Source organism: Salmo salar, chromosome ssa08, assembly GCF_905237065.1.
Source record: "Salmo salar chromosome ssa08, Ssal_v3.1, whole genome shotgun sequence".
NCBI lineage: Eukaryota > Metazoa > Chordata > Actinopteri > Salmoniformes > Salmonidae > Salmo > Salmo salar.
This window is the reverse complement of record NC_059449.1, coordinates 23,246,216-23,261,161: the sequence shown is the minus strand read 5'-3', so window position 1 is coordinate 23,261,161 and position 14,946 is coordinate 23,246,216. Positions and strand designations below refer to the sequence as shown.

The following is a 14,946-nucleotide window of genomic DNA, read 5'->3' as shown; positions in this document are numbered from 1 at the left end:
TCTGGAGGGGGGGTCTGGAAGGTAGGGGGAAGTGTCTGGAGGGGGGCGTCTGGAAGGTAGGGGGAATTGTCTGGGGGGGTCTGGAAGGTGGGGGAATTGTCTGGGGGGGGCGTCTGGAAGGTAGGGGGGAAGTGTCTGGAGGGGGCGTCTGGAAGGTAGGGGGAAGTGTCTGGAGGGGGGGTCTGGAAGGTGGGGAAGGGTAGGGGAAGTGTCTGGAGGGGGGGTCTGGAAGGTAGGGGGAAGTGTCTGGAGGGGGGGTCTGGAAGGTAGGGGAAGTGTCTGGAGGGGGGGCGTCTGGAAGGTAGGGGAAGTGTCTGGAGGGGGGGTCTGGAAGGTAGGGGGAAGTGACTGGGAGGGGGGGCGTCTGGAAGGTAGGGGAAGTGTCTGGAGGGGGGGGTCTGGAAGGTAGGGGGAAGTGTCTGGAGGGGGGGTCTGGAAGGTAGGGGGAAGTGTCTGGAGGGGGGCGTCTGGAAGGTAGGGGAAGTGTCTGGAGGGGGGGTCTGGAAGGTAGGGGGAAGTGTCTGGAGGGGGGGCATCTGGAAGGTAGGGGGAGTGACTGGAGGGGGGCGTCTGGAAGGTAGGGGGAAGTGACTGGGAGGGGGGGTCTGGAAGGTAGGGGGAAGTGTCTGGAGGGGGGGGGTCTGGAGGGGGGGTCTGGAAGGTAGGGGGAAGTGACTGGGAGGGGGGCGTCTGGAAGGTAGGGGGAAGTGTCTGGAGGGGGGGCGTCTGGAAGGTAGGGGGAAGTGACTGGAGGGGGGTGTCTGGAAGGTAGGGGGAAGTGTCTGGAGGGGGGCGTCTGGAAGGTAGGGGGAAGTGTCTGGAGGGGGGGGGTCTGAAGGTAGGGGGAAGTGTCTGGAGGGGGCGTCTGGAAGGTAGGGGGAAGTGTCTGGAGGGGGGCGTCTGGAAGGTAGGGGGAAGTGTCTGGAGGGGGGCGTCTGGAAGGTAGGGGAAGTGACTGGAGGGGGTGTCTGGAAGGTAGGGGGAAGTGTCTGGAGGGGGGGTCTGGAAGGTAGGGGGAAGTGTCTGGAGGGGGGGTCTGGAAGGTAGGGGGGAAGTGTCTGGAGGAGGGGGGTCTGGAAGGTAGGGGGAAGTGTCTGGAGGGGAGGGGTCTGGAAGGTAGGGGGAAGTGTCTGGAGGGGGCGTCTGGAAGGTAGGGGAAGTGTCTGGAGGGGAGGGGTCTGGAAGGTAGGGGGAAGTGTCTGGAGGGGGGGCGTCTGGAAGGTAGGGGAAGTGTCTGGAGGGAGGGGTCTGGAAGGTAGGGGGGAAGTGTCTGGAGGGGAGGGGTCTGGAAGGTAGGGGGAAGTGTCTGGAGGGGGGGCGTCTGGAAGGTAGGGGGAAGTGTCTGGAGGGGGGCGTCTGGAAGGTAGGGGGGAAGTGTCTGGAGGGGGGCGTCTGGAAGGTAGGGGGAAGTGTCTGGAGGGGGAGGGGGTCTGGAAGGTAGGGGGAAGTGTCTGGAGGGGAGGGGTCTGGAAGGTAGGGGAAGTGTCTGGGGGGCGTCTGGAAGGTAGGGGCAAGTGTCTGGGGGGGCGTCTGGAAGGTAGGGGAAGTGTCTGGAGGGAGGGGTCTGGAAGGTAGGGGAAGTGTCTGGAGGGGGGGCGTCTGGAAGGTAGGGGGAAGTGTCTGGAGGGGGGGCGTCTGGAAGGTAGGGGAAGTGTCTGGAAGGGGGCGTCTGGAAGGTAGGGGGAAGTGACTGGAGGGGGGGTGTCTGGAAGGTAGGGGGAAGTGTCTGGAGGGGGGGCGTCTGGAAGGTAGGGGAAGTGTCTGGAGGGGGGGCGTCTGGAAGGTAGGGGGGAAGTGTCTGGAGGGGGAGGGGTCTGGAAGGTAGGGGGAAGTGTCTGGAGGGGAGGGGTCTGGAAGGTAGGGGGAAGTGTCTGGAGGGGAGGGGTCTGGAAGGTAGGGGGAAGTGTCTGGAGGGGGGCGTCTGGAAGGTAGGGGGAAGTGACTGGAGGGGGGGTGTCTGGAAGGTAGGGGGAAGTGTCTGGAGGGGGGGCGTCTGGAAGGTAGGGGGAAGTGTCTGGAGGGGAGGGGTCTGGAAGGTAGGGGAAGTGTCTGGAGGGGGGGCGTCTGGAAGGTAGGGGAAGTGACTGGAGGGGGGTGTCTGGAAGGTAGGGGGAAGTGTCTGGAGGGGGGCGTCTGGAAGGTAGGGGAAGTGTCTGGAGGGGGAGGGGTCTGGAAGGTAGGGGGGAAGTGTCTGGAGGGGGGGGGCGTCTGGAAGGTAGGGGGAAGTGTCTGGAGGGGGGGCGTCTGGAAGGTAGGGGGAAGTGTCTGGAGGGGGCGTCTGGAAGGTAGGGGGAAGTGACTGGAGGGGGGGTGTCTGGAAGGTAGGGGGAAGTGTCTGGAGGGGGCGTCTGGAAGGTAGGGGGAAGTGTCTGGAGGGGGCGTCTGGAAGGTAGGGGGAAGTGTCTGGAGGGGGAGGGGTCTGGAAGGTAGGGGGAAGTGTCTGGAGGGGAGGGGTCTGGAAGGTAGGGGGAAGTGTCTGGAGGGGGAGGGGTCTGGAAGGTAGGGGGGAAGTGTCTGGAGGGGGGCGTCTGGAAGGTAGGGGGAAGTGTCTGGAGGGGAGGGGTCTGGAAGGTAGGGGGAAGTGTCTGGAGGGGGGCGTCTGGAAGGTAGGGGGGAAGTGTCTGGAGGGGGGGGGTCTGGAAGGTAGGGGGGAAGTGTCTGGAGGGGGAGGGGTCTGGAAGGTAGGGGGAAGTGTCTGGAGGGGGGGGCGTCTGGAAGGTAGGGGGAAGTGTCTGGAGGGGGGCGTCTGGAAGGTAGGGGGAAGTGTCTGGAGGGGGGGCGTCTGGAAGGTAGGGGGAAGTGTCTGGAGGGAGGGGTCTGGAAGGTAGGGGGAAGTGTCTGGAGGGAGGGGTCTGGAAGGTAGGGGAAGTGTCTGGGGGCGTCTGGAAGGTAGGGGAAGTGTCTGGGGGGGCGTCTGGAAGGTAGGGGGAAGTGTCTGGAGGGAGGGGTCTGGAAGGTAGGGGGAAGTGTCTGGAGGGGGGCGTCTGGAAGGTAGGGGGAAGTGTCTGGAGGGGGGGCGTCTGGAAGGTAGGGGGAAGTGTCTGGAGGGGGGCGTCTGGAAGGTAGGGGAAGTGACTGGAGGGGGGGTGTCTGGAAGGTAGGGGGAAGTGTCTGGAGGGGGGCGTCTGGAAGGTAGGGGGGAAGTGTCTGGAGGGGGGGCGTCTGAAGGTAGGGGGGAAGTGTCTGGAGGGGGAGGGGTCTGGAAGGTAGGGGGGAAGTGTCTGGAGGGGAGGGTCTGGAAGGTAGGGGGGAAGTGTCTGGAGGGGGAGGGGTCTGGAAGGTAGGGGGAAGTGTCTGGAGGGGAGGGTCTGGAAGGTAGGGGGAAGTGTCTGGAGGGGGGGCGTCTGGAAGGTAGGGGGAAGTGTCTGGAGGGGGGGCGTCTGGAAGGTAGGGGAAGTGTCTGGAGGGGGCGTCTGGAAGGTAGGGGGAAGTGTCTGGAGGGCGTCTGGAAGGTAGGGGGAAGTGTCTGGAGGGGGAGGGGTCTGGAAGGTAGGGGGAAGTGTCTGGAGGGGGAGGGGTCTGGAAGGTAGGGGAAGTGTCTGGGGGGCGTCTGGAAGGTAGGGGGAAGTGTCTGGAGGGGGGGGTCTGGAAGGTAGGGGAAGTGACTGGAGGGGGGGGCATCTGGAAGGTAGGGGGGAAGTGTCTGGAGGGGGGGGTCTGGAAGGTAGGGGGGAAGTGTCTGGAGGGGGGGGCGTCTGGAAGGTAGAGGGGTGTCTGGAGGGGGGAGTGTCTGGGCATCTGTTTTAACGTGTGTGAACCTGTGTGTTAATCTTTGAGTGTTGTGTTTCTCCAGGGAAGTAGCAAAGCCAGGACTCAGAGAGAGAACGGAGACGGAAACATCAGTTCATCAAACTCCACACTGAACTCTACTGGACAGGTATCTATATCTACTGGACAGGTATCTAACTCTACTGGACAGGTATCTATATCTACTGGACAGGTATCTATATCTACTGGACAGGTATCTATCTCTACTGGACAGGTATCTATCTCTACTGGACAGGTATCTATATCTACTGGACAGGTATCTATATCTACTGGACAGGTATCTATCTCTACTGGACAGGTATCTATCTCTACTGGACAGGTATCTATCTCTACTGGACAGGTATCTATATCTACTGGACAGGTATCTATCTCTACTGGACAGGTATCTATATCTACTGGACAGGTATCTATATCTACTGGACAGGTATCTATATCTACTGGACAGGTATCTATATCTACTGGACAGGTATCTATATCTACTGGACAGGTATCTATATCTACTGGACAGGTATCTATATCTACTGGACAGGTATCTATCTCTACTGGACAGGTATCTATCTCTACTGGACAGGTATCTATATCTACTGGACAGGTATCTATCTCTACTGGACAGGTATCTATCTCTACTGGACAGGTATCTATATCTACTGGACAGGTATCTATATCTAACTCTACTGGACAGGTATCTATATCTACTGGACAGGTATCTATATCTACTGGACAGGTATCTAAATCTACTGGACAGGTATCTATCTCTACTGGACAGGTATCTATATCTACTGGACAGGTATCTATATCTACTGGACAGGTATCTATCTCTACTGGACAGGTATCTATATCTACTGGACAGGTATCTAAATCTACTGGACAGGTATATATCTCTACTGGACAGGTATCTATCTCTACTGGACAGGTATCTATCTCTACTGGACAGGTATCTATATCTACTGGACAGGTATCTATATCTACTGGACAGGTATCTATATCTACTGGACAGGTATCTATATCTACTGGACAGGTATCTATATCTACTGGACAGGTATCTATATCTATCTCTACTGGACAGGTATCTATATCTATCTCTACTGGACAGGTATCTATATCTACTGGACAGGTATCTATATCTACTGGACAGGTATCTATATCTACTGGACAGGTATCTATCTCTACTGGACAGGTATCTATCTCTACTGGACAGGTATCTATCTCTACTGGACAGGTATCTATCTCTACTGGACAGGTATCTATATCTACTGGACAGGTATCTATCTCTACTGGACAGGTATCTATCTCTACTGGACAGGTATCTATCTCTACTGGACAGGTATCGATCTCTACTGGACAGGTATCTATCTCTACTGGACAGGTATCTATATCTACTGGACAGGTATCTATCTCTACTGGACAGGTATCTATATCTACTGGACAGGTATCTATATCTACTGGACAGGTATCTATATCTACTGGACAGGTATCTATAGCTACTGGACAGGTATCTATAGCTACTGGACAGGTATCTATATCTACTGGACAGGTATATATATCTAACTCTACTGGACAGGTATCTATCTCTACTGGACAGGTATCTATAGCTACTGGACAGGTATCTATCTCTACTGGACAGGTATCTATAGCTACTGGACAGGTATCTAACTCTACTGGACAGGTATCTATATCTACTGGACAGGTATCTATATCTACTGGACAGGTATCTATATCTACTGGACAGGTATCTATATCTACTGGACAGGTATCTAACTCTACTGGACAGGTATCTATATCTACTGGACAGGTACAGTTGAAGTCGGAAGTTTACATACACCTGAGCCAAATACATTTAAACTCAGTTTTTCACAATTCCTGACATTTGATCCGATTTAAAAATTCTCTGTTTTAGGTCAGTTAGGATCCCCAGTTTATTTTAAGAATGTGAAATGTCAGAATAATAGTAGAGAGAATTATTTATTTCAGCTTTTATTTTCTTTCATCACATTCCCAGTGGGTCAGAAGTTTACATATAAACTCAATTAGTATTTGGTAGCATTGCCTTTACATTGTTTAACCTTTCTAGAGCAGGTGTCCCGCTAGCGACTCACCTCGACAACATCCGGTGAAATCGCAGAGCGCCAAATTCAAAATACAGAAATATTCATATTTAACATTCATATAAATACAAGTGTAATACATAAAAATAAAGCTTAACTTCTTGTTAAGCCAGCCGCTGTGTCAGATTTCAAAAAGGCTTTACGGTGAAAGCACGCCATGCGATTATCTGAGGACAGCGCCCCGCTTACAAAAACATGAAAACCCTTTTTCAACCAGGGAGGTGCGACACGAAAGTCAGAAATAGCGATATAATAAATGCCTTACCTTTTGAAGATCAGTGACACAATGAATGGTCCTTCTGTTCGATAAATTCCTTCTTTATATCCCCAAAATGTCCATTTATTTGGCGCGTTTGATTCAGAAAAACACCTGTTCCAACTCGCCCAACATGACTACAAACTATCTAATAAGTTACCTGTAAACTTGGTCCAAACATTTCAAACAACTTTCCTAATTCCACCTCAGGTACCCTAAAATGTAAATAATCGATAAAATTGAAGACGGAATAAACTGTTTCCAATACCGGAGAAAAATAACGAGGACCGCGCTCCTGTTCGCGCGCACTAAAAGACTAGAGTCCTTGCACAATTATTGGCGTTTTCCTTCCACCTCTTTCATGATGGAGCTGTTTTCACCCACAGGACTGCCCCTGACTTGAGGGTTTCTGTTTGATGCACCATTCTCAGTATAAACCCTAGATACTGTCTGTTAAAATCATCACACCATTCTCAGTATAAACCCTAGATACTGTCTGTTAAAATCATCACACCATTCTCAGTATAAACCCTCGATACTGTCTGTTAAAATCATCACACCATTCTCAGTATAAACCCTCGATACTGTCTGTTAAAATAATCACACCATTCTCAGTATAAACCCTAGATACTGTCTGTTAAAATCATCACACCATTCTCAGTATAAACCCTAGATACTGTCTGTTAAAATCATCACACCATTCTCAGTATAAACCCTAGATACTGTCTGTTAAAATCATCACACCATTCTCAGTATAAACCCTAGATACTGTCTGTTAAAATCATCACACCATTCTCAGTATAAACCCTAGATACTGTCTGTTAAAATCATCACACCATTCTCAGTATAAACCCTAGATACTGTCTGTTAAAATCATCACACCATTCTCAGTATAAACCCTAGATACTGTCTGTTAAAATCATCACACCATTCTCAGTATAAACCCTAGATACTGTCTGTTAAAATCATCACACCATTCTCAGTATAAACCCTAGATACTGTCTGTTAAAATCATCACACCATTCTCAGTATAAACCCTAGATACTGTCTGTTAAAATCATCACACCATTCTCAGTATAAACCCTAGATACTGTCTGTTAAAATCATCACACCATTCTCAGTATAAACCCTAGATACTGTCTGTTAAAATCATCACACCATTCTCAGTATAAACCCTAGATACTGTCTGTTAAAATCATCACACCATTCTCAGTATAAACCCTAGATATACTGTCTGTTAAAATCATCACACCATTCTCAGTATAAACCCTAGATATACTGTCTGTTAAAATCATCACACCATTCTCAGTATAAACCCTAGATACTGTCTGTTAAAATCATCACACCATTCTCAGTATAAACCCCTAGATACTGTCTGTTAAAATCATCACACCATTCTCAGTATAAACCCTAGATACTGTCTGTTAAAATCATCACACCATTCTCAGTATAAACCCTAGATACTGTCTGTTAAAATCATCACACCATTCTCAGTATAAACCCTCGATACTGTCTGTTAAAATCATCACACCATTCTCAGTATAAACCCTCGATACTGTCTGTTAAAATCATCACACCATTCTCAGTATAAACCCTCGATACTGTCTGTTAAAATAATCACACCATTCTCAGTATAAACCCTAGATACTGTCTGTTAAAATCATCACACCATTCTCAGTATAAACCCTAGATACTGTCTGTTAAAATCATCACACCATTCTCAGTATAAACCCTAGATACTGTCTGTTAAAATCATCACACCATTCTCAGTATAAACCCTAGATACTGTCTGTTAAAATCATCACACCATTCTCAGTATAAACCCAAGATACTGTCTGTTAAAATCATCACACCATTCTCAGTATAAACCCTAGATATACTGTCTGTTAAAATCATCACACCATTCTCAGTATAAACCCTAGATACTGTCTGTTAAAATCATCACACCATTCTCAGTATAAACCCTAGATACTGTCTGTTAAAATCATCACACCATTCTCAGTATAAACCCTCGATACTGTCTGTTAAAATCATCACACCATTCTCAGTATAAACCCTCGATACTGTCTGTTAAAATCATCACACCATTCTCAGTATAAACCCTCGATACTGTCTGTTAAAATAATCACACCATTCTCAGTATAAACCCTAGATACTGTCTGTTAAAATCATCACACCATTCTCAGTATAAACCCTAGATACTGTCTGTTAAAATCATCACACCATTCTCAGTATAAACCCTAGATACTGTCTGTTAAAATCATCACACCATTCTCAGTATAAACCCTAGATACTGTCTGTTAAAATCATCACACCATTCTCAGTATAAACCCAAGATACTGTCTGTTAAAATCATCACACCATTCTCAGTATAAACCCTAGATATACTGTCTGTTAAAATCATCACACCATTCTCAGTATAAACCCTAGATACTGTCTGTTAAAATCATCACACCATTCTCAGTATAAACCCTAGATATACTGTCTGTTAAAATCATCACACCATTCTCAGTATAAACCCTAGATACTGTCTGTTAAAATCATCACACCATTCTCAGTATAAACCCTAGATACTGTCGTCTGTTAAAAGCCCAGGAGGGCGTCCGTTTCTGACATACTGAATCCGTCGCGCCTGGCCCCGTCCATCACACCACGCTCAGAGTCACTTAGGTCACACGTGTTGCCCATTCTAAAGTTCAATGGAACAGTAACTGAATGTCTTGATGCCTGTCTGCCTGCTTTATATAACAAGCCACGTCCACGTGACCCACTGTCTGTAGGAACCATCCATTTAGGTGTACGGGGTGGTGTACCTAATAAACTGGCCGGTAAACTGTATCTGTCTCTCTAACTCCAACTCTTTTTCTCTTTCTCCCCCCCTCTCCCCTCTCTCCCCTCTCCCCCTCGCTCTCTCGCTCTCTCCCCCCCGCTCTCTCGCTCTCTCCCCCCCCTCTCTCTCTTCTCTCTCTCCCCCCTCTCTCTCTTCTCTCTCTCCCCCCTCTCTCTCTTCTCTCTCTCCCCCCTCTCTCTCTTCTCTCTCTCCCCCCTCTCGCTCTTCGCTCTCCCCCCTCTCGCTCTTCTCTCCCCCCCTCTCTCTCTCTCTCTCTCTCTCTCTCTCTCTCTCTCTCTCTCTCGCTCTCCCCCTTCGCTCTCTCTCTCTCTCTCTCTCTCTCTCTCCCCCTCTCTCTCTCTTCTCCCTCCCCAGGACCCCTCCCTAGAAGACCCCCTCCTCTCCTCCAATCCTTTGCGGTCTCACAACTCTACAGGGGACCTGAAACGTCTGGACAGCTCTCCTCTCTCCGTCTCTCCTTCCTTCTCGTCCCTCTCTCTGTCTTCCGGGGACACGCTGTCCCAGCGACACGGGTTCAGGCGGCGAGCAAGCACCTTCAGCCACTCCCCTTCCTACCACGATCCCTCTCCCTCCTACCCTGACGACACCCGCTCATATACACACGCACCCCAGGTCCCCAGCGGCTCCACCAAGCCCAAACTGGTCCGGCATTACTCCGTCAGCACCGACACGCCGCACCAGAGCAAGTAAGAGCTGAAGAGTGTGTGTGTGTGTGTGTGTGTGTGTGTGTGTGTGTGTGTGTGTGTGTGTGTGTGTGTGTGTGTGTGTGTGTGTGTGTGTGTGTGTGTGTGTGTGTGTGTGCATTTAGAATAATACGTCATCACTTCTATTTGGATGGTTGGCTTTCGTCTCGCTTGTTGTCCTGAATGGGGCACACACACGCGGAGTTCCTGTCTTAAATATGGTACTTCCTGTTGTGTTCCTCCTGAGGGGAAAGTCAACACCCGCTCATCCTCCGTCACCCGCTTCACTCCTCCTTTTCTTCTGTATTTCCATCCTTATTCTCTCTGTCTCTCTCTCTCTCTCTCTCTCTCTCTCTCTCTCTCTCTCTCTCTCTCTCTCGTTCTCTCTCGTTCTCTGTCGTTCTCTGTTCTCCAGAAGACTTCAAGCGGACCTTACGCTTCCTTTCCTCTCCTTCCCCTCTCCTCTCCTCTCTCATCGACCCTCATCCCCCCCTTTCGGGGGTCGCCTGGCCAAACGAAGGTGAGCGCCTTCACCCCTCCTTTATTCTTTCTGTTCATTTCCTGTCTGTCATTATGTTTCAGTGTCTGTCCTTGCTACTTCCTGTCTGTCATTATCATTCTGTTTCAGTGTCTGTCCTTGCTACTTCCTGTCTGTCATTATCACTGTGTTTCAGTTTCTCTCCCTGCTACTTCCTGTCTGTCTTTATCACTGTGTTTCAGTTTCTCTCCCTGCTACTTCCTGTCTGTCATTATCACTGCGTTTCAGTTTCTCTCCCTGCTACTTCCTGTCTGTCATTATCACTGTGTTTCAGTTTCTCTCCCTGCTACTTCCTGTCTGTATCACTGTTTCAGTTTCTCTCCCTGCTACTTCCTGTCTGTATCACTGTGTTTCAGTTTCTCTCCCTGCTACTTCCTGTCTGTATCACTGTGTTTCAGTTTCTCTCCCTGCTACTTCCTGTCTGTATCACTATGTTTCAATTTCTCTCCCTGCTACTTCCTGTCATTATCGCTGTTTCAGTTTCTCTCCCTGCTACTTCCTGTCTGTATCACTATGTTTCAGTTTCTCTCCCTGCTACTTCCTGTCTGTCTAGTCTATATCTTTAATGTTCCTCTCCTCCTTTCTCTCTCTCATCTCTGTCAGTCCTCTGGGGGGTCTACGTGCCCGTCTCCACTCCTCCTCCTCTGTTCCTAACTTCCTCAAACTCCTCGCTCCTGTCCACGAGAGCCACCCCTGTGACTTAGACAAGAGGAGGTACACACACCACCACACCACACTACACTACACCACACCATACACCACCACACCATACACCACCACACCATACACCACCACCCCACCATACACCACCCCACCATACACCACCACCCCACCATACCCCACCATACACCACCACACCACCCCACCATACACCACCCCACCATACACCACACCACCACTACACCACACCACCACTACACCACCCCACCATACACCACCCCACCACCATACACCAACATCCACCATACACCACCCCACCATACACCACCCCACCATACACCACCCCACCATACACCACCACCCCACCATACACCACCATACACCACCATACCCCACCATACACCACCATACCCCACCATACACCACCATACCCCACCATACACCACCACCCCACCATACACCACCACCCCACCATACACCACCACCCCACCATACACCACCCCACCACCACGTCATACGCCACCATACGCCACCCCACCATACGCCACCCCCACCATACGCCACCCCACCATACGCCACCCCACCATACCCCACACCACCATACACCACCACCACCCCACCATACACCACCACCACACCATACACCACCCCACCATACAGCACCACCACCCCACCATACCCCACCACCATACACCACCACCACCCCACCATACACCACCACCCCACCATACACCACCACCCCACCATACACCACCACCCCACCATACACCACCCCACCATACACCACCCCACCATACACCACTCCACCATACACCACTCCACCATACACCACCCCACCATACACCATACACCACCACCACCCCACCATACACCACCACCCCACCATACACCACCACCCCACCATACACCACCACCCCACCATACAACACCCCACCATACACCACCCCACTCCACCATACACCACCCCACCATACACCACCATACACTATACCACACCACCACCACACCATACACCACCATATCTCACCACACCCCACCCTACCATACACCACCACACCATACACCACCAAACCACACCACCACCACACAACCAAACCAGCCCACCATACACCACCCCACTCCACCATACACCACCCCACCATACACCACCCCACTATACACCACCACCCCACCATACACCACCCCACCAACCCACCATACACCGCCATAAACTATACCACACCACCATATCCCACCACACCCCACCATACACCACCCCATACACCATACACCACCACACCATACACCACCATACACCACACACCATACCACACCACCATACCACACCATACCCCACCATACACCACCATACCACACCACACCATACCACACCATACACCACCATACCACACCATACACCATACCACACCATACCCCACCATACCACACCATACACCACCATACACCACCACACCATACCACACCCCACCATACACCACCATACCACACCACACCATACACCACCATACCACACCATACACCACCATACCACACCATACACCATACCACACCATACACCACCATACACCACCACACCATACCACAACCCACCATACCTCCACCATACCCCCACCACACCATACCCCACCATACCCCACCACACCATACCCCACCATACCACACACCACCATACCATACACCACACCATACCCCACCATACCACACCATACCACACCACACCATACCCCACCATACCACACCACACCATACACCACCATACCATACACCACCATACCCCACCATACCACACCATACCCCACCCCACCATACCCCACCATACCACACCATACCACACCACACCATACACCACCATACCATACACCACCATACCCCACCATACCACACCATACCCCACCATACCCCACCATACCACACCATACCATACCACACCCAACCATACACCACCATACCCCACCATACCACACCATACCATACCCCACCACACCATACCCCACCATACCCCACCATACCATACCATACCCCACCATACCACACCACACCATACCCCACCACACCATACCATACCACACCCAACCATACCACACCATACCACACCATACCCCACCATACCCCACCATACCATACCCCACCCCACCATACCCCCACCCCACCATACCCCACCCCACCATACCCCACCATACCATACCCCACCACACCATACCCCACCATACCCCACCACACCATACCATACCCCACCATACCATACCAGACCATACCCCACCATACCATACCATACACCACCATACACCACCATACCCCACCATACCACACCATACCATACCACACCCAACCATACACCACCATACCCCACCATACCACACCATACCCCACCCCACCATACCCCACCACACCACACTTCTACCTGTGAGTTTTATATACCACTTACTCGTCCCTAGTGTGGGGTGTGTATTTAAGTTTGTGTGTGTCCCAACATGGGGTAGTGTGTGTGTGTGTGTGTGTATTCCAGTGACGTAGCAGCCCTGTCCAGTCCGGTAGCTGTGTGTGTATTAATGTGTGTGTGTGTGTGTGTGTGTGTATTCCAGTGACGTGGCAGCCCTGTCCAGTCCGGTATGTGTGTGTGTGTGTGTGTGTGTGTGTGTGTGTGTATTAATGTGTGTGTATATTCCAGTGACGTAGCAGCCCTGTCCAGTCCGGTAGCTGTGTGTGTATTAATGTGTGTGTGTGTATTCCAGTGACGTAGCAGCCCTGTCCAGTCCGGTAGCTGTGTGTGTATTAATGTGTGTGTGTGTGTGTGTGTATTCCAGTGACGTAGCAGCCCTGTCCAGTCCGGTAGCTGTGTGTGTGGTAGGAGACAGTCCTCTACGGAGACACTCCTGGAGACAACAGATCTTCCTACGTGTCGCTACACCCCAGAAAAACACGGACAGCAATGGTACGTACACACACACACACACACACACACACACACACACACACACACACACACACACACCCCTGTTTGAGCGAGGAGGGTGACTGTATCCTGTATCAGGACGTCTGTTCTTCATACCAGTAGGTATGAAGTAGTAATAATTGATGCATTTAGCCTGGATAGTCCCCTGTAGTAATAATTGATGCATTTAGCCAGGATAGTCCCCTGTAGTAATAATTGATGCATTTAGCCAGGATAGTCCTCTGTAGTAATAATTGATGCATTTAGCCAGGATAGTCCCCTGTAGTAATAATTGATGCATTTAGCCAGGATAGTCCCCTGTAGTAATAATTGATGCATTTAGCCAGGATAGTCCCCTGTAGTAATAATTGATTCATTTAGCCAGGATAGTCCCCTGTAGTAATAATTGATGCATTTAGCCAGGATAATCCCCTGTAGTAATAATTGATGCATTTATCCTGGATAGTCCCCCGTAGTAATAATTGATGCATTTAGCCTGGATAGTCCCCCGTAGTAATAATTGATGCATTTAGCCTGGATAGTCCCCCGTAGTAATAATTGATGCATTTAGCCTGGATAGTCCCCCGTAGTAATAATTGATGCATTTAGCCTGGATAGTCCCCCGTGGTAATAATTGATGCATTTAGCCTGGATAGTCCCCTGTGGTAATAATTGATGCATTTAGCCAGGATAGTCCCCTGTGGTAATAATTGATGCATTTAGCCAGGATAGTCCCCTGTGGTAATAATTGATGCATTTAGCCAGGATAGTCCCCTGTGGTAATAATTGATGCATTTAGCCAGGATAGTCCCCTGTAGTAATAATTGATGCATTTAGCCAGGATAGTCCCCTGTAGTAATAATTGATGCATTTAGCCAGGATAGTCCCCTGTAGTAATAATTGATGCATTTAGCCAGGATAGTCCCCTGTAGTAATAATTGATGCATTTAGCCAGGATAGTCCCCTGTAGTAATAATTGATGCATTTAGCCAGGATATTCCCCTGTAGTAATAATTGATGCATTTAGCCAGGATAGTCCCCTGTGGTAATAATTGATGCATTTAGCCTGGATAGTCCCCTGTAGTAATAATTGATGCATTTAGCCTGGATAGTCCCCTGTAGTAATAATTGATGCATTTAGCCTGGATAGTCC

At 50.3% G+C, this 14,946-nt stretch overlaps 1 pseudogene; it reads left to right on the top strand.

Annotated features, from left to right (window-relative positions):
* Window positions 1-13,965, top strand: part of LOC123723827 (TBC1 domain family member 1-like) — a 53,201-nt pseudogene extending 39,236 nt beyond the window's left edge.
* Window positions 13,966-14,946: the final 981 nt, after the last annotated feature.